This window comes from Monodelphis domestica, chromosome 2 (genome assembly GCF_027887165.1).
Source record: "Monodelphis domestica isolate mMonDom1 chromosome 2, mMonDom1.pri, whole genome shotgun sequence".
NCBI classification, from domain to species: domain Eukaryota; kingdom Metazoa; phylum Chordata; class Mammalia; order Didelphimorphia; family Didelphidae; genus Monodelphis; species Monodelphis domestica.
In genome coordinates this window covers 69283943-69303225 of record NC_077228.1, presented here as the reverse complement: position 1 = coordinate 69303225, position 19283 = coordinate 69283943, and the positions used below count along the sequence as shown (strand labels likewise).

The 19283-nt window shown below is 37.4% G+C and overlaps 1 protein-coding gene across 4 annotated transcripts in view; it reads right to left on the bottom strand.

The window, feature by feature from the left end:
* RABGAP1L (RAB GTPase activating protein 1 like) overlaps window positions 1-19283 on the bottom strand; it is a 705349-nt gene that overhangs the window by 632869 nt on the left and 53197 nt on the right. The window contains exon 1 of one of the 4 annotated variants that reach the window (XM_007480824.3): window positions 18697-18713. The exons of the other annotated variants lie outside the window; for them this stretch is intronic. The gene's annotated coding sequence lies outside the window, so the exon portion shown is untranslated. Of the gene's footprint in view, window positions 1-18696; window positions 18714-19283 lie in introns of those variants that run through there. 4 annotated transcript variants of the gene reach the window in all.

The window sequence follows — 19283 nt, the reverse complement described above, 5'->3', positions numbered from 1 at the left end:
AGGACACCACTCTCTTCCTTTCCCAGAATGACTTCAGCACCTGGCTTGAAGTTTTCCTGCCTAGGCAGTGGGTGTCACATTGAATAGACCAGGAGGCTAAAGTCAGGAAGATCCAACTTAACCTCCATCTGCTGTAAAAAGAGGATAACAATAACAGCCACCTCACAGGGTTGTTCTGAGGATCAAATGAAATCTCATGTGTCATGTCTTCACACAGTGCCTGCACACAATAAGCATTTAATTAAGCTTATTCCCCTCCCCTTCTTTCAAACCCTGTTATCAACATAGGTGACTTCAAAGTTCATATTGATGACTAAATTCTAATTGATAACCTCCCTCAACTGCCATGACATTCGTCTTCAGCCACTCATGGGAATAGTCACACCGTTGACTTTTTCCTAACCTCAAATAGGCCAATTGAGGAAACTTCTCTGTAAATTAGAGTTTCTTGCCTCCCACTTTTCCCTCTGCCTCATTCCCTCTAAACACTGTTGATCCTCAAAACTGTCCTAAAGAGCCCTTTGGTTCCTTCTTGTACTCCAAGTCCACCATCCCAGCTCTGAACTTATTTATCTCCCCTTCAGAATCTCAACAACGGAATGGAAACTTTCGAGCAGAAGCCTGAGCACACACTGGCATGGTTATATTCCAAACCAAGACACTGATGAGTAGGATCAAGTATGTAGATAAATCATCAAGCAAAGCTAGGACACGGCCACCGTCATCCCATCACACAGGACATCAGACAGAGTTTTATGGCAAGCAATTCAAAGTTACCATGAATAGAGAGACCTTCTTTAGAAAATCAAGCTATCTGCTTCTGGAAGGAGATAATCATCAGGAAACAAACTACTCAAATTTCAACTGTTCAAATATTAGCCAAAAACTTTGCTCTTTTGAGTAGGCAATTCCTGGAGCCACTGGTATGCTTCCTCAGTAGAAGTCTCAAAATGCAATCCAGAAGTTCACTGCCAGTGAAGACCAAATTCCTCTATGGAACAGCTAGGTGGCACAGTAGATACAGTGCTGGACTTGGAGTCAGGAAGACTCTAGTTCAAATCTAACGTCAAACACTTTCTAGCTGTATGACCGCTTAGTCTCTGTCTGCCTTAGTTTCCTCAAATGTAAAATGGAGATCATATAGCACCTATCTCCCAAGATGGTTGTATTAAATAACATTTGTAAAACCCTTAACATAGTTCCAAAAACATATGTACTTAATAAATGCTTGTTCCCTTACTCCCACCCCCTATCCATAAGAAGACTGGGACCAAAGATCATGAAAGAGTATTGATGAGGCTCCATACAAATGTCCTGGACCGTGGGTAGTGTATCCGGCACATTCACAGAAGACTGATTTTCTAAGTGTTAGAAAAGGCAATCAAAGTATTTAGAAAAACCCAAGTGTCCACAATACATATATAGTTTGTTAATGCCTTAAATAGAGCATCATATTTTATTTCATATACTTTATCTCATTTGTACTTATGGACTGAGGAAGAATCTGGCCCGGTCTGCTGTCAAACTATCAGGTATTTTTAGTATAATCCATATATTAAAGAGTATATGTTGGGTTTACCATATAAGTAATTTCAATGTCCCTTTTTATTTTATTTTTTTTCATCCTCCTACAGAACTCTATGTCTAAGGAAATAAATGATTCAGAATTTGTGCTTTGTATTTGGAGCTGAAATGCCCTAACATTTATCTGCCACCAAACCTGCTTCAATTATGTTAGATAATATTCTTTTATCCTGTCAGTCACTAGATGTGAACAAGATTTAGTGACTTCCAAAGGGGAAAGTTTAGAGCTTTGGTGATCCATGTTTTTATATTTCTCACTTGATTAAAATGATTGTTCAGTAATTATGCTGAATATGATTTAAAACAATTTTTAATTGTGTATTCATATATTCATTTGTTGCCTGGGAAACCACTACTCTATGTTACCTTTAAAAAAGAAATGATCCAGTCAAGTGGTCCTAGAAAGCAATGGATTATAAAATGAATTACAAAACAGATCAGTCTAACCCATCTTTTCATAAATATTATCTAATTATCATTCCCTCTACTGAATGATTTTAAGAATATATAAGTAGAAAGCTCAGCACAGAAAAAAAGCAGAAAGTGATTTGAAGTAACTTCTCATGTACCACAAATCCTAACTTTATAAAGGCCCATAAGCTTTATCCATCCAATACCCCTAGTTATATAATGTCCAAAAAAAAAACCGCACATTTTAGTTTACAATATCTTTAATATGCAACAGATAGCCAGCACTCATCATTTTTAGTTCATCAAAATTCATTCCTTAAAAATATCCCATAGGGCATCTAAGTGGCTCAGTGGAGAGAGAGCCAGGCCTGGAGAAAGGAAGTCCTGGGTTCAAATTCTACCTGAAACATTTTCTGATTGTGTGACCCTGGGCAAATCACTTAACCACCATTACCTAGCCCTGACTGTATTTCAGCCTTGGAACCAATACTTAGTATTGACTTTTTTTTAATCTTTACCTTCTATCTTAGAATCAAAAATGTGTATTGGTTTCAAGGAAGAAGAGAAGGTCTAGGCAATAGGAGTTAAGTGATTTTGCCCAGGGTCACACAGCTAGGAAGTGTCTGGGGTCAAATTTGAACTCAGGACTTTCTGTCTCTAAACCAGGCTCTCAATCCACTGACCTATCCAGCTGCCCCCCCAAAAAAAATTTTTTTAAAGACGTCCCATGTTTTCCTACTTCCTAACTGACTCATGCTGCTTCCTGTGCCTATCATAAAGGCAATCCCCAATACTCCAAATCATCTCTGCTTGTCAAAATCCTGTCAAAGCCCTGCTTAGGTACAGCCTCTTTGGTAGGCTTCCTTGATCTGCACAATCTCATGTACTTCGCTCTCCTCTAGCCCCTGAATCTACTGTATCTTATAGCTCTGAGCACAGTCTGCCTTACACGGTAGTGGATTTTGTGTGTATAGAACAGAAACTCCTTGAGGGCTGCATCCTACATGTAGCAGGTGCTCAAAACGTATCTGAATCAACTGTGTCCCAGTTCTGCCACCTATTTGACCTTAGGAAAGTGATATGACCTTTCTGGGCTAATGTTCCCTCATCTCCAAAATGACAGAGTTAGAGCAGATCGTGGTCTTTTCCAGCTCTTGGCCTACAAAAATCTGGGGGAGGACATTGTCGTCCAGGCTTAGAACACAAAATTCAGAGTCTGAAATTTGTTTTATTACATTGTTGTACACAAAGGCTTTCTGCAGAGGAATTAGGGAGAATTCTAATAAACTAATATAAACAACTCTTTCTCCTCTCATTATCATTCTAATTTTAGAGGGTTAGAAAACCTGCCCAATGAAACAGACTTCAGGACAATAGACCTTACTTAACTTTGACCTGATGAGGAAAGAATTAGACAAAATGCATGTCCACTACTTCACAGTCTTTCCAGATTAAGTGTGATACTTATGGGAGGGAGGGGGGAGGATAAAAAATTGGGGGGAAAAAAACCTTTATTTAAAGAAGCAGGCCCACTTCCACAACCTACTATCATAGAAATTGATTTTTAGGAAGCAAAAGAGGTCAAAAATATAAATCTGTCTGAAGATTTCATTTTCCTTTAAAACACACTGCAACTTTCACATGTATACAAGATTTCATGAGAAGGGCTTTGTCCAAGATTATATAATGAATACCAAAGTGTTTACAAAAGTAGAACGAGGGCCCAGCCAGAACTGAGATTCTGACCTACATGCTGAGTCACTAGATCACAAAGACAAGAAAAGAATTCAAAGCAAAAATTATGGATTACTAGATTTGCAATTCTAATTCTATTTAAAAATAAAGTTACTCTGATTTTTATTGTCTGGTAGCAATAACAACTTCTAAAATATAAAATTCTAAGCTACAATTTTCAAAATAATGTTTTGTTTCTATCAAAGTAACTACCAAAGGTCACATGGAAAAACTATTAAAAATCATTTCTCTGTGATAATTTAAACAGGAAAGTACATTGTATAAAATTCTCAATTTATTTCAATTGAACAAAAACTATTTAAAAACCTGTGAAGCTAGATGGCTCAGTAGATAGACTACATCTGGAGTCAGGAGGATTTGAGTTCAAATGCAGCATCATATAATTACTAGCTAAGTTACTTTGGACAAGACACTTAACCTCTACATGGGAAGCAGCTAGATGGTTCAGTGTATAGTTTTGGGCCTGGAATCAAGAAGACCTGAATTCAAAACCAGCCTCAGACCTTTACTAGCTTCTTAATGTGGACAAGTCATTTAACCTCTGTTTGCCTTAATCCACAGAAAGGAGGATCAGTGGAATAGACTTGGCGTAAATTATCTCAGCAAGACAGTTTATGACAAACCCAAAGACCCCAGATTTTGGGACAAAAATCCATTATTTGATAAAAAACTTGAAATTGAAAGACAGTGTGGGAGAGATTAGGAATTGATCAACACCTCACACCCTACACCAAGATAAATTCAAAATGGGTGAATGACTTGAACATAAAGAAGGAAACTATAAGTAAATTAGGTGAACACAGAATAGTATACATGTCAGACCTTTGGGAAGAGAAAGATTTTAAAACCAAGCAAGACTTAGAAAGAGTCACAAAATGTAAAAATAAATAATTTTGACTACATCAAATTAAAAAGGTTTTGTACAAAGAAAAGCAATGTAACTAAAATCAGAAGGGAAGCAAAAAACTGGGAAACAATATTCATAAAAACCTCTGACAAAGGTTTAATCACTCAAATTTACAAAGAGCTAAATCAATTGTACAAAAAATCAAGCCATTCTCCAATTGATAAATGGGCAAGGGACATGAAGAGGCAGTTCTCAGCCAAAGAAATCAAAACTATTAATAAGCACATGAAAAAGTGTTCTAAATCTCTTATAATCAGAGAGATGCAAATCAAAACAACTCTGAGGTATCACCTCACACCTAGCAGATTGGCTAACATGACAGCTATGGAAAGTAATGAATGCTGGAGGGGATGCGGCAGAGTAGGGACATTAATTCATTGTTGGTGGAGTTGTGAACTGATCCAACCATTCTGGGGGGAAATTTGGAACTATGCCCAAAGGGTGATAAAAGACTGTCTGCCCTTTGATCCAGCCATAGCACTGCTGGGTTTGTACCCCAAAGAGCTAATAAGGAAAAAGACTTGTACAAGAATATTCATAGCAGCGCTCTTTGTAGTGGCCAAAAATTGGAAAATGAGGGGATGCCCTTCGATTGGGAAATGGCTGAGCAAATTGTGGTATATGTTGGTGATGGAATACTATTGTGCTCAAAGGAATAATAAAGTGGAGGAATTCTATGGGGACTGGAACAACCTCCAGGAAGTGATGCAGAGCGAAAGGAGCAGAACCAGGAAAACATTGTACACAGAGACTGATACACTGTGGTACAATCAAACGTAATGGAATTCTCCATTAGGGACAATGCAATGTCCCTGAACAATCTGCAGGGATCTAGGAGAAAAAACACTATCCACAAGCAGAGGACAAACTGTGGGAGTAAAAACACCGAGGAAAAGCAACTGCTTGACTACAGGGGTAGAAGGAATATGACTGAGGAGAGACTCTAAATGAACACTCTAATGCAAATACCAACAACACGGAAATGGGGTCGAATTAAGAACACATGTGATACCCAGTGGAATTGTGCCGGCTATGGGAGAGGTGGTGAGAGGGGGGGAGGGAAGAAAAGAAAATGATTTTTGTTTCCAATGAATAATGTTTGGAAATGACCAAATAAAATAATGTTAAAAAAAAAATCTAGTTTCCTTCCCTCCATGATCCCTATATTATTAGAGATCAAGTATTTCTTCTTCTAGTCATTTAGTAAGTAATAAGTTGTTAAATAATTAGTTAAGTAATGTAAGAGAGGAATTTGTAAAAGAGAGAGATCATATCCAGTGGAGCAAAGAGCAGCTCAGCTGGGGAAAGGCAAGAACTGAAAAAAACCAGGCTTCCAGTGAGAGAACAGAAGCTGAGAGAACTCCTCCAGCTGAGAGCCTGAAAAGAGCATCTTCTAAACTGGGGTCCCTCTGGATATCAACTGTTTCCCAGTAAACCCCTGAAATCTCTCACTCAGCTTAAAATATAGTAGACTGGGACTTTGAAGGAAACCCTCTACTGAGAAATCTTCTCCCCAAAGATCTATTCTCCACCTCTCTCTCCCTAACTTGTCCTGGACTCCATTCCTCAAGCTAGATTAGTTCAGGAGTAGGGACCAAGCCAGCAGCTGACTGGAAGAGAGGTTGAGGCCGAGAGCCTGGACCCCTGAGATTTGGGAGGGGTCAGTCTGCCATTCAATAGGGATTCCTGCCTACCCACTTTCTTCTCCTAATACCTTCATCTCTCCCTTCCCTGAGTGAACCCAAATAAAGTATTTACTACTTAGATCATGTTTGCCTAGTTCCTGACATTAAGGAAGGGGGCTGAAGATTTAGGGAAAACCATACCTCTCCCCAAAAAAAGGAGGTCTAGTTCAGAATCCTAGGGATCCAATTAACTAGATCCAAGGAACAATATCTCTCCTTGGTGAGGGTAATAACCCAGGGGTTTGAGAAGTGGCAGTTGGTGTGCTTGAAGGACCCAGAGAAAGGAAGGTCCATCTGGTCTCTCACCTACAGCTGAGGCCAAGAAGGGAAGCTGTGTGCCATTTCACAAAAGCTCTTTCTTCTAGTTCTTAACCTCCACCTCCCAGAATCACTCCCTGAGGAGACAAGTCAGGTTACCTTCCCCAAGGGGAAGAGAGGGGAAGAACAACCTCTTCCCCCTCTCCATTCTCTCAACTATCTCTCTCTCCCTCCATTTCCTCTGTGTGTATCTTCCCTTTCTGACCATACAACAATAATAAGCATGAAGCTCCCTGGGGGGGAGAGGGGGAGCTTCATGCTTATTACTTAACTCTAAAGGTTAGTGGGCATTCTTACTCTCTCAGCTCAATATTCTTTTCTACCCATGTTAGGATTCCCCAATACCTATTCTATCATTTCTATCCTTTGTTTCCTCCTGGAAACACTTCTGTTCTTTCAAAGAATACCTCATTCTTGACAGCCTGGGGATCCGGTTCTCCATCCATTTTACTTTTTCATATACTCAGACCAACTTACCCTTTGAGTATACTGCAGAAACGTTAACATGTCCTGCCATCTCACTTTAAGTCTCTGAAAAAGTCTTGCTTGACAGGTGAGCCTCACTTTGGGCTAATTCTCCCGAACAAATAAGGTGGTAAACAGCGTGGTTACGACACCTCTTGCTGGACTCTGGACTCAGCTTCCAAAAGCATCTTTAGAGGAGAAGTTAAGTGGCTCAGTGCACCAGGCCTGGAGTTGGGTTCAAATGTGACCTAAGACTCTTCCTAGCTATGTAATCCTGGACAAGTCACTTAACACCAAATGCCCAGGCTTAACTGATTTTCTGCCTTGAAACCAAAATTTAATATTGATTCTAAGATGCAGGTAAGAATTATAATTTTAAAAATTAAGAGAGATCTCTAAGTAATCCATTGGCCTTTCAAGTTTCTGTCCTGAGGAAATCATAAGCTTAACATTCTATCTTTTCTATGAATGAGTTTATCGTTTGCCTTACTGAAATGTCTAAGGAACTCTATATCTAGGATGTTTGGCAGCCTTTCTTCCTATCTAAGAACCCAAACAAGCATTAATTTATAAGAACTTTTCAAATAAAAAGAACTTTCCAAAATCAAGCTTTATATTGCTGACTTTGCATTCTGAAGCTTCCTTCAGTCCAACTAATCAATGCTAATTATTTGAATCAGTTCTTTAGCTCAGTAGGTAGCATCAGTCTGAAGTCCTGAGTTGGATCCTTGAAAGAAGGGTGTGATACAGTGAGAGGGGCTTCTGGAGACAAAAAGAGTCACTTGGCTTGGGCTGGGCCCCACCTGACACGGATTGTCTTTTACCTTAGGGTCCATTATTGTCTGAAACTGCTAGCCTAGGATTCCCCTCAGGGTGGATTCTCATGGGAACAGGGAACAAGTATAAGCTTTGGGGTATCCAACTTACAAGCTAGTCCTAAAACCTGGGGTTCATCAAATCTTTCTAGGTTACAAGTTTGGGGTTTCTAGATTCCATGTTGACATCCTGTGCCTCCTCTCCTTAGTTCCAACATGAAACTCATCCAAATGACCTGACTATCTGGATCTCTGATATGATAACACTCATTCCTATTGAAAACATTAGAAAATGTAGAGTTAGAAATTCTTGAACCCCTAAAAATCTACCTTACCCAAAATTCCTTTCTGTATTACCTAGAATCCCTTTCCCTTTTCCTGTGTCCTCATGTTTATATGATTATATTTAAGTCTGCTGTGACTCGGCCCTACCTCTCTTTGCCTGTAACCTGGCTGAGTTCAGGTAGTTCTTTTCCTTTAGTAATTATTAATAAAACTTTATAAAATATAATATTTAGTTATTGTATATTAATTTTAATCTCCACATTTTTGGCTAACCTACGAAGAAATAGAATTCTCAAATATTTTTAAGAGAAGTTTTCAGGTAAGTTAATAAGTTTTTCACCAGCCACGCAGCCCGCCTGCCTTCACACCATCATCGTAGCCACTACTGCTCAGTCCTCTGCCCGCTGTTACCACTGCTGCCTCTGTTTTCCTGCTTCCTGCCTCCCTGCCCGTGAACAGACCCACCTGCCATTCCTTGAGACCTCCAAATCCTTTGATCCCTCCCCCGTCCCACTGGCAGTCTGTGATAACTGTTTTTCCATTCAGTGTCTCTCATGAAAAATGCTATTGCAAAGCATGCTTGAAACTCTGAAATAACAGTCGAGTTGGTAGAACTAATAAGTGCAGTTTGGATCTTCTTAATTCTTTTCCTGGGCGTTTTTATTTTCGTCCACTTTATTTCCTTCTCCTCAAGAATATGCGACAAGCTGGGCTGCTTATGCTACAAACCAACCTGAAATATTTTGATAAAGTTCTAATAGTCTTAACTGCTCTCAACATGCAGAGTGGAGAATCTGCCCTGTGCTTCTATGAGAAACTTCAGAACTCTGATAAAAGAAATCTAAATAGATAATAAATACTAGAGGAGGGGAAGGAAACTTTAAAAGAAGTTAATTGCTAACTATTTTGAGCTTACTCCTCCTATAATATAGAACAAGTCTATTGAAATTGGTAAAAAGGATTTTGACTGCACTACCTTGCCAAAATATTCTCATTTATTTATATTATTGTATTTACTGATTGCTTTAAAGTTTAAATTTTTTAAAATTTGTCTGTATTAATCTAATCAATATCTTTCTGTTATACTGAATCATTTTAAGCTACTATGGTTTGCCTATATTGATCTTTAATTTGTACCTTTATCTTTACTGAAGAACAAAATATCATTGTATATGCCCATGAACATCTTGCCCAAAACCCTTGCCACTAGATCCATTGAAGATCACACATTGCCTTTGTTAATTGTCACAAAGATGATGATGGATGGATTTCAACAAAACTGGTTAAATTGTATGCAACCTCTGGGGAATTTAATGAGCTAAGAATTTAAATGGTAATTCTAAGGGGTCTTCAGAAATAATTTTAATTAACTAGTGGTTTCTGAATGGATGCTGTTTTTTAAATATATATATATATACATATATATATATTATAAAGAATGTTGTATAAAAAGCAGGAAGTCAAAAAGAGCTTCTGTGCATGCATAATAATTTAACTCTTCAATTTAATTTACTTCCACCAGAACAATCTAGATTTCGTTGTAATGTTCTAGACCCAAATAAGTTTTACATTTTTTAAAACTTACAAAGGTGAAAGATTTGCTACATCTGTAAAAATTATGACAAATATCCATCAGTTCATAGTGGGGTTTTTGTCATACAGCATTATATGAAATATGATAGTGGGTTTGTTGCTATTGGGATTAGCTGGGCTATTGTGAATTTTAGGAACTTTGGTACTTTTTTGAAAGTGCATTATCTACTATATTACTGTTTTATTCTGAAAATCATTTGTACTCACACAGTAGTTCGTGGCCAAGTTAAAAATGAAATGTATCTAATTTTTTGGAAGGGAAACCTTTGTATTCTACCTCTCCTTGGCTGACACAATGTTTCACTGATTGTAAGCTATATATTATTGATTTTCTTTTAAAAACCCTTACCTTCCATCTTGGAATGAATCCTGGAATATGTATTGGTTCCAAGGCAAAAGAGTGATAAGGGCTAGGCAATGGGGGTTATGTGACTTGCCCAGGGTCACACAGCTGGGAAGTAACTATGGGTAGACTTGAACCCAGGATCGCCTATCTCTAGGACTGGCTCTCAATCCACTGAGCTACCCAGCTGCCCTCTATATATTATTGATTTTTATAACATTTTTATTAGTAGTATTGTTTTTCCTTATATGCTTAGTTTTATTTTTTCTCTCCTTTTTGTATTTGAAGCACATGTCAACAGTATTGAGATTTTTCTTTAACTTTTTTGATTTTACAGTAAGTTTAAAATACATTTGCCCTAATGTCAATGCATACCCAAAAAGCTTTAGACTATAAAAATGATGCCATTGATTGTTTAAAAGAATTACAGATAGGATTTTTCTTAATGACTTTGTCTGATTCCAGAAGAGAAAGAATACAAAAAGAGCCACTGTACAGTGCTACTGAAGAACGGAGCACCTGCATAGTGCCTATGGAGCACAAGGTCAAAGAGACCAATCCCAATGGGATTGGTGTAATTTTGAGCCAAGACAAGAGGACTTTAACTTGTTTGAGATTCGAGGTTGCAGATCTTTAACATGTATTAAATGAAGTATTTCCTTGAACCACATTCTACCAAACACCTCCTTTTTGCTGCCATCCTGGCTCCCATTTGCTGCTGAAATCCAGTCCCTTTTCTCTCTTTCATAGTATAGCAAACTTTCTGTTGTCCTGGCTACTGATTGGGTAAATGCATAACTTCTTAAATCATTTTAATTGGGCCCTGATTCAAGTACCTGTTATGAGTTTGTTTTTCCTTTACTTAGATTGTTTTAGACATAAGACTTCTTACATTTTATATTTCACCCACAAGTTATTTTTCTCTTTTATTTTGATTTTGATATTTTTTATTTTCTTTTGCAAACTGATTCATATACCTCATAACTCAGCCATGCATCCCTGAGTGATCCCTCTGTTTGTTATTATTCACTTCAGGGGGGCCAAGTTATTGTTTGAACTTTGATTTAAATTTGAGCAATTTTAGGATAAGAAACTTGCTACCTCCCATGATCCAGAAGGCACCATGGAGATGCCTACAGAGACCACATGCTGTACCAGAAGATCCAGAGTGAACTTTGGGATGTAAATTGGACTATGGGGGGTGGGGGTTGAAATGCCTTTGTTTTGAATGTATATTCTTATGCCAAAGAGGACTGCCCCCAAATTGACTTGTCAACCTACTAATCACCAGTTTTGTTCTTTTTTTCCTTTTATCCAGAAATTACTGCAATTTGTAAGTTAGTTATGTCTCCATGATCCATTGGGGAGACTGGTCTCCCAATAAAACTTTTAAAATATAATACTTAGTTACTGAATATTAATTTTAAAACCCACAAAAGTATAAGAATAGATGGGCCTTTCCTTAAAATAATAAACAGTATATATCTAAAAGCATCAGCAAGCATCATCTACAATGGGGATGAATTAGAAGCTTTCCCAATAAGGTCAGAAGTGAAGCAAGGAGGCCCATTATATCACCTCTATTATTTAACATTGTACTAAAGACACTAGAAGTAGCCATTAGAGAAGAAAAAGAAATTGAAGGAATTAAAATAGACAATGAGGAGACTAAACTACCCTAGAGAATCAACTAAACAGCTAGTGGAAATAATCAACGACTTTAGCAAAGTTGCAGGATACAAAATAAACCCACATAAATCATCAGCATTTCTATATATTTCCAACACAACTCAGCAACAAGAGTTAGAAAGAAAATTCCCATTTAAAATCAACCTAGACAATATAAAATATTTAGGAATCTATTTGCCAAGACAAACCAGGAATTATATGAACACAACTACAAAACACTTTCCACACAATTAAAACTAGATCTAAATAATTAGATGAACATTAATTGTTCATGGGTAGGATGAGCTAACATAAATAAGAATGACAATTCTACCCAAATTAATTTACTTATTCAGTGTCAAACCTATCAAACTATCAAGAAACTTTTTTACTGAATTAGAACAAATTATAACAAATTTCATTGGAAAGAAAAAAAGATCAAGATTATCAAGGGAAATAATGAAAAAATGTGAAAGATGGGGACCTAGCAGTACCAGATCTTAAACTTACCAGATCTTAAAGCAGTAGTCATCAAAACAATATGGTACTGGCTAGGAGACAGAAAGGAGGATCAGTGGAATAGGCTTAGGGTAAGTGAAAGATAGTATATGATAAACCCAAACATCCCTGCTTTGGGGACAAGAACCCACTGTTTGACAAAAACTGCTGGGAACACTGGAAAACAGTCTGGGAGAGATTAGGTCTAGATCAACATCTCATACCCTATACTAAGATAAATTCAAAATGGGTAAACACCTTAAATATAAAGAGGGAAACTATAAGTAAATTAGGTGAACATGGAATAGTATACCTGTATGGGAAAGGAAAGAATTTAAGACTAAGCAAGAAATAGAGAATATTACAAAATGTAAAATGAATAACTTTGATTACATTAAATAATAAAAGGTTTTGTACAAACAAATCCAATGTAATCAAAACTAGAAGGGAAGCAATAAATTGGGGAAAACCTTTATAACAAAAACCTCTGACAAAGGACTAATTTCTCAAATTTATAAGGAACTAAATCAATTGTACAAAAAAATCAAGTCATTCCCAACTGATAAATGGATATGGGACATGAATAGGCACATTTCGGATAAAGAGATAAAAACTATCAATAAGCACAAGAAAAAGTGTTCTAAACCTCTTATAATTAGAGAAATGAAAATCAAAACCACTCTGAGGTACCACTTCACACCTAGTAGATTGGCTAATATGACAGCAAAAGAAAGTAACAAATGTTAGAGGTGATATGTGAAATAAAATATGTAAGCTGAGTGGAAACTTTTACTTATTGAAATGGAGAAGGTAAACTGAAGGAAACATTACTTTTTGAGATTGGAGAGGACAAGCTGAGAGAAAACTATTACTTCTTGAGTTAGAGAAGATGAACTGAGGGGAACCAGTTTCTTCACAATAGCTATGGCTCTCTTTTCTGGCTGGCTGTGTCTAGAGAGGCTGCTGCAGGGAAAGGAAACTGCTGAGATGGAGGACAGAGAATGGCTGCTGGGGAGATGCTGCCACACAGAGAGATGCTGGTATTCAGGGGACTGCTTTGGGGAATCTGCCTATTAATCCCTAACAATGGCTGATCTATTTCCTAACCTCCTTCCTCCCTCACTCCCTCCTCCCTGCTCCAACTGCCACCCTTCCCCTCCCAATTTTCCCTCCCCTCTGAGTGAATTATAAAATACTCTAAGTTTCTTTCTCAGGTAAGGGGTTTATTGGGATAACAGGATCAGAAATTGAGGTAAGGGGGATGAGGAAGTCCCTAATCTAAATGAGATAATTAAGAAAGTAGTCCAGTCACAAACTGTAACTATAAGAGAGAGAGATTGAGGACAATGGCTTTTCAAGATCTTCTTTCTTCTTCTTCAGTTAGATTTCTCCTTCTTGTCAATTTCAACTGCCCAGAGCCAGAGAGACAAAGTCCAAAAGCCAAGTTTCTCCTCTCAATGGTGCCCTGCCAAGCCTCCAGGGAAAAGTATGACTTCCAGTCCCAGACACAGACACACCAAAAGCTCAGTTTCTCTTCTCAGTGTGTGGCCAGTCCAATCCCCAACTCAGCTCCAACTGCCACCAACCCAGGGACATTCCAATGGAATCCTGGGTTTTGCATTTTAGAGCTAGATCTCCAGGCCTGTATCTTGGTCCACAGGTCCTGCAAAAACTTCTCTCTCTCATATCTCTACCACATGTGGCAAAATTGGGACACTAATGCATTGCTGATAGAGTTGTGAATTGATACAACCATTCTGGAAAGCAATTTGGAATTTTGTCAAAAGGACTTTAAATGATTGCCTGCCTTTTGATCCAACCAAGATACTGCTGGGTTTATACCCCAAAGAGATAATAAGGAAAAATACATGTACAAAAATATTTATAGCCACACTCTTTGTGGTGGCAAAATATTGGAAAATGAGGGGTTATCCAATTGGGGAATGGCTGAACAAATTCTGGTATATGTTGGTGATGGAATACTATTATGCTCAAAGGAATAATGAACTGGAGGAATTCAATGTGAACTGGAATGACCTCCAGGAACTGATGTAGAGTGAAAGGAGCAGAACCAGAAGAACAAGGTACACACTGAGATACAATGTGGCACAATCGAATGTAAAGTAGTTCTAGCAGCAATGCAATGATCTAGGACAAATCTGAGGGACTTAAGAGAAAAATCACTATCCACATTGTGAAGATTAAGTTTAACTCTCCCTTGATTATAACAATGAAATTAATTAACTCTCCCCCAATTGTGAAGATTAAATTGTAACCCCTGCCTATTTTTCAGATTTAATCACCAAGAGTAAACACCCGGCTTACAGTAGTGGGGAGATCTGCCCATTTTTTTTTTTAGATTTAATCACCAAAGGTTTAAATACCCCATTTCACACATTAAGTGGGAAGTCTGTGACCCACATGTGAAATAGTGGGTGACAAATCAAAATAACTCACTGGCCCTGGACAGTCCTAAAAGCAAAAGCATCAACTGTGATTGGTATATGTAAAAATTAGGGGAAGTGACACAAAAGAATGACACAAAAGGGAATGACAACTGCCTGAGTGCAGTTCCACTTGAAACACTCACTTGGAGTGGAACCTCCTGTGAAAGAGAGTTCTACTGAGAGCTCTACTGGAAGTTCAACTTGGAATGGAGGCTGATAAACTACCTGCTGACTGGACTGACACATGGTGAGTGAAAAACTGACTCTTATGAAATTAATCAAATTCCTGGCAACCACTCTGAAATAATCAAGTCCAACCCTTATTAAAGTTAACCCCTTTTCCCCCTTACAACATCCAGAGAAAGAACTGTGGGAGTATAAACACAGAAGAAAAACAACTGCTTGATCACATGGTTTGATGGGGATATGACTGGGGATGTAGAGTCTAAATGATGACTCTATTACAAATATTAATAATATTGAAATAGGTCTTGATCAATGATACTTGTAAAACCCAGTTAAATTACATGTTGGCTATGGGAGGGGGGTGGGAAAGAACATGAATCATGTAACCATTGGAAAGTATTCTAAATTAATAAATTAATTTTTTTAATTAATCTTAAAAATTTAACTACAAAAAATATTTTTAAAGAATAAGGAACATGTGTAGGTTTCATCCATATATGTACAGCACTGAGTCCCCACTGATTTTAATCAAATCACAGATTCTTTAGTTAATACACACTTCTCAGATACATGAACATAAAAAGCAAGAAGACAGAAACCAAATGATTGCCATTTCACAAAATTTATTTTTTATTTTGTCCTGTAAAAAAAGATTCTGTCCTGTATAAAAATTCAGATTTTGACCTTTACCCCACAGCACAAGTGCCTGACTCCCCTTAATATCATGGAGAGTAGTGGGTTAGATGCCTGAGGCTATCTTTCCTAAAATATGCTTAACAGGTTCTCTCACTTAAATGACAAATTAATCCTTCATCCAAGTGGTAATTGAAAAATCCAAAAACCCCTTATGTTCTACGGACTGTCAAAGCTTTAATCTTGTTTATGGGATAGATAACTAAGGAGGGGAGAGACCCAATGAATGGATGGGTTCCAAAGTCCAAATAGCATTCATTCATAGAGGAAATGAATTTCCAAGCAGTTAATAACCAAAAGGAGAGTAATATTAAGTAATAAAACCTATAAAATCTAACTGGAGAGACCAATCTCACACACACACACACACACACACACACACACACACACACACACTAAAATTTATAGCCAACATGAACCTTGGAGATCATCTATCAATATTAAAAGAATAACACCAGAACAAGTACCAAGCATCTAAACTGGAAAACTGGGTAGTTATTACATTGTTGTTCAGTCATTTTTTTAATCATGTCACACTTTTTGTGGTCTCATTTGGTGTTTTCTTGGCAAAGATAATGGAGCGGTCTGTCATTTCCTTCTCCAACTCATTTTATGAATAAGGAAAATGAGGTAAATTGGGTTAAGTGAATTGCCCAGGGTAACAGCTAGGAAATGTCTGGGGCTGGATTTGGACACATAAAGATGAGTCTTCCAGATTCCAAACTCAATATCTATCCACTGTGCGCCTAGCTGCCCCAATTAGTGCATTACCATCTACTCATTGCATGATATTTACATAATTTTGCTACTTTATCACTATATAACATAAATGAAATAAAATAACATTTTAATTGTTTGATATTTGTTGGGGAGTGTAGATAGGGGACAGGTTTTCTGTACTCCATCAGCTCATTTGTTTTATGATTTCCTTCTGAGCTATGAAGGTAATATCAATCACAGTGTTAAAAAAAAATCACTTCATCTTATTACTGGTAAAAAAAAATAACTCTAGGAAACGTAAGAAATGAAATTTGATCAACACAATGACAAACTATGTCCAATGATAAAAAATGTTACCTTTATCCTGCCAAAGGTAAATAACTCAATATTCAGAATAAAAAAATACATTTTTGGACTTGGTCAATGTGGATATTTGTTTTGTTCAATTGTATATTTCTTACAAAGGTCTTTTTCTTTCCTTTGGGAGTTGGGGAGTAAGAAAGAAGAGAAAATAAATCAAAGATTCTCTTTTTTTGTTTCATAGGCCTCTGTGACAGTCTGGTGAAGCCTATGAACCCCTTTTCAGAATCATATTTTTAAGTGTATAAAATAAAATAAAATAAAATAAAAAAATAAAATAAAATAAAATAAAATGGGTTATAAGGGAAACCAAATATTTTTTAAATAGTTATCAAAATGTTAAATGAAAGAAGTTCACAGACCTCAAGGTTAAGAACCCCTGAAATAAATATCAACTTGAAAAGATAAAATAACTTTAGGATTCAACACACCTTTTTATGAAAAAAAAAATTATCTTTTAGTCAAATAGAAAAAAAAGTTAAAATTTTAAAGTATTTGCATTCTTTGCAGACCATACAGACATCTCACATTCATATGTCTTTCAAGAAGGAAGTCAAGAGGCACTGCAAGGACAAAATAACATCACAAAAAATGACAGATCTATCATTATCTAACTTGAATCTCAATTTCCTTATCTGCACAAAGGAATTGGATTAGATGACCTCAAAGGTGTCACTCAAAATCTATGATCCATTATTTGACCACACTATATTCTAGACCCTGGTTAACAAAAAAAATCTTTGTAACCATTATAACTTCCTCCTTTCCAACAGCATCACCAAAAAAAAAAAGGAGTAAAAACCACTGTTCATCTTTCTATCTCTCTAGTTCCTCATTCCCTCAGTTCTTTCCCAGGCCATTACCTCATAACCCCTACAATGTCCTTCCTTCCCCAGCTAGATCCTTTCATGAGCCAGTTCAACTATATACAGTCTGCTTATCTTGAGTCCCTTGCATTCTTATCCCTATCAGCATCTTGCCAAGATTCAGCCCTGGATTACTTCCACCATCCAGTGCCTACTCACATGATATTTCATCACAAAATGTCAATACACAAATTTATAGGCCATAATCTCAACTTGACCCTCAGAATCACAAGAAAATCCTTTTATGCCTCCCCAACTAAATCACTCTCCCACTCACCACAGCAGCTTTCCAAACCTTTCCCTCCAGCTCTCTAATATCACTAGCCTACCCACCCTCTCACCTGAAAACCTTGCCTATTTCATCAAAAAAAAAAATGAGGACATTTAATAAGTTCTCATTACTTACTCATCCCTAAGATGCTTTCTACCACCCTTTCTTCCTTCACCACTGTCTTACATGAAGGCCTAGTCCTGCTATTTGCCAAGGTCCATCTGTCTAAATTCATAAGTGATCGCATGCCATCTTGTCTTCTCAGGCAAATTGCTAACCTCTATCATCCCAACTCAAGTTAGGAAAGAGCAGTTTTAGTGGAATGACAAAAGTTTGAACCCAGACAAAAGGATCGAGATATGAATGGAGGAAGAAAAAGCGGAAGTGATGTGTATAGCTTTTGCTATAAGTTCAGCTGAGAAGGGGGGAAATACAAAATAATAAGGTAACAAAGGGGTTTAAGACTGAAACTTGAGCCCATTTGTAGGCTTCAAGGAAGGATTCAATATATGGGAAGAAAATGAAGATTAGAGATAGTAGGGGAATAATTGCAGATGGCAACCAGCTGGTGAGGACCTCAAGAGATGAAAAAATGAATCACAAAGCATTTATTAAACACTTTCTATGTACCAAGCACTGTGCTATATGAGAATTAAAAGGGAGGGGGGAGGAAGAATAGTCTCAGAACTCAAGAATCTCACATCTAGGGTTTATGTAAAAGAGCTGGCCTTGTGAGGAAAAAGACTACCTCTTCATATTGTGTGAGACAGAATTGAGTGTGTTCTTCTCAGAATGAGTATTTAGCTTACAAAAGTTAGTTTGTTACCTTTTATTGATTGAGGACTCCAGGACAAGCTTGGGAGGGAGACTGATGAAAGACAGAAAAGGCAATAAAGAACTCAGTAGCTCCCCTTACTTCACCTGAACTGGTTGGAAGCACAGGTGTTTTGGATTGGAGGTCAAGGCCCTCGTGGGGGGGAGGGGTTTCCTAAGAGAGGAGGGGGGAGAAACCTTGTGTTGGGAACTTGTATATATTGTCTGTTTGCTACCCTCTTAATCAGCACTTCTTAGCCCATCATTGAAGTGCTCTCTTTAATGAAGGGAATAAACAACTTACTCCAACCTTCTGATGCCAGGTTTTATTTATTTGAGTCAGTGAGGCACTTGTCATCATTTTTATCTCACACAACACAAAACTGGAATAAAAGAGAGAAAATGGAAGATGATATCAAGGAGTTTTGAGAAGTAAGTTAGCGGATACCTCTGTTCAGTGAGGTATAGATGAGATTAAGAAGAATTTGTAATGGACCAATTAAGAAGAATTTATGGATTGCGTGAGTTCCTCTAGCAATAATCATGCAGCCTGCATGTAAGAGCAGAAGAGAAAAATGTTGAGAGTAACATAGCTTTATG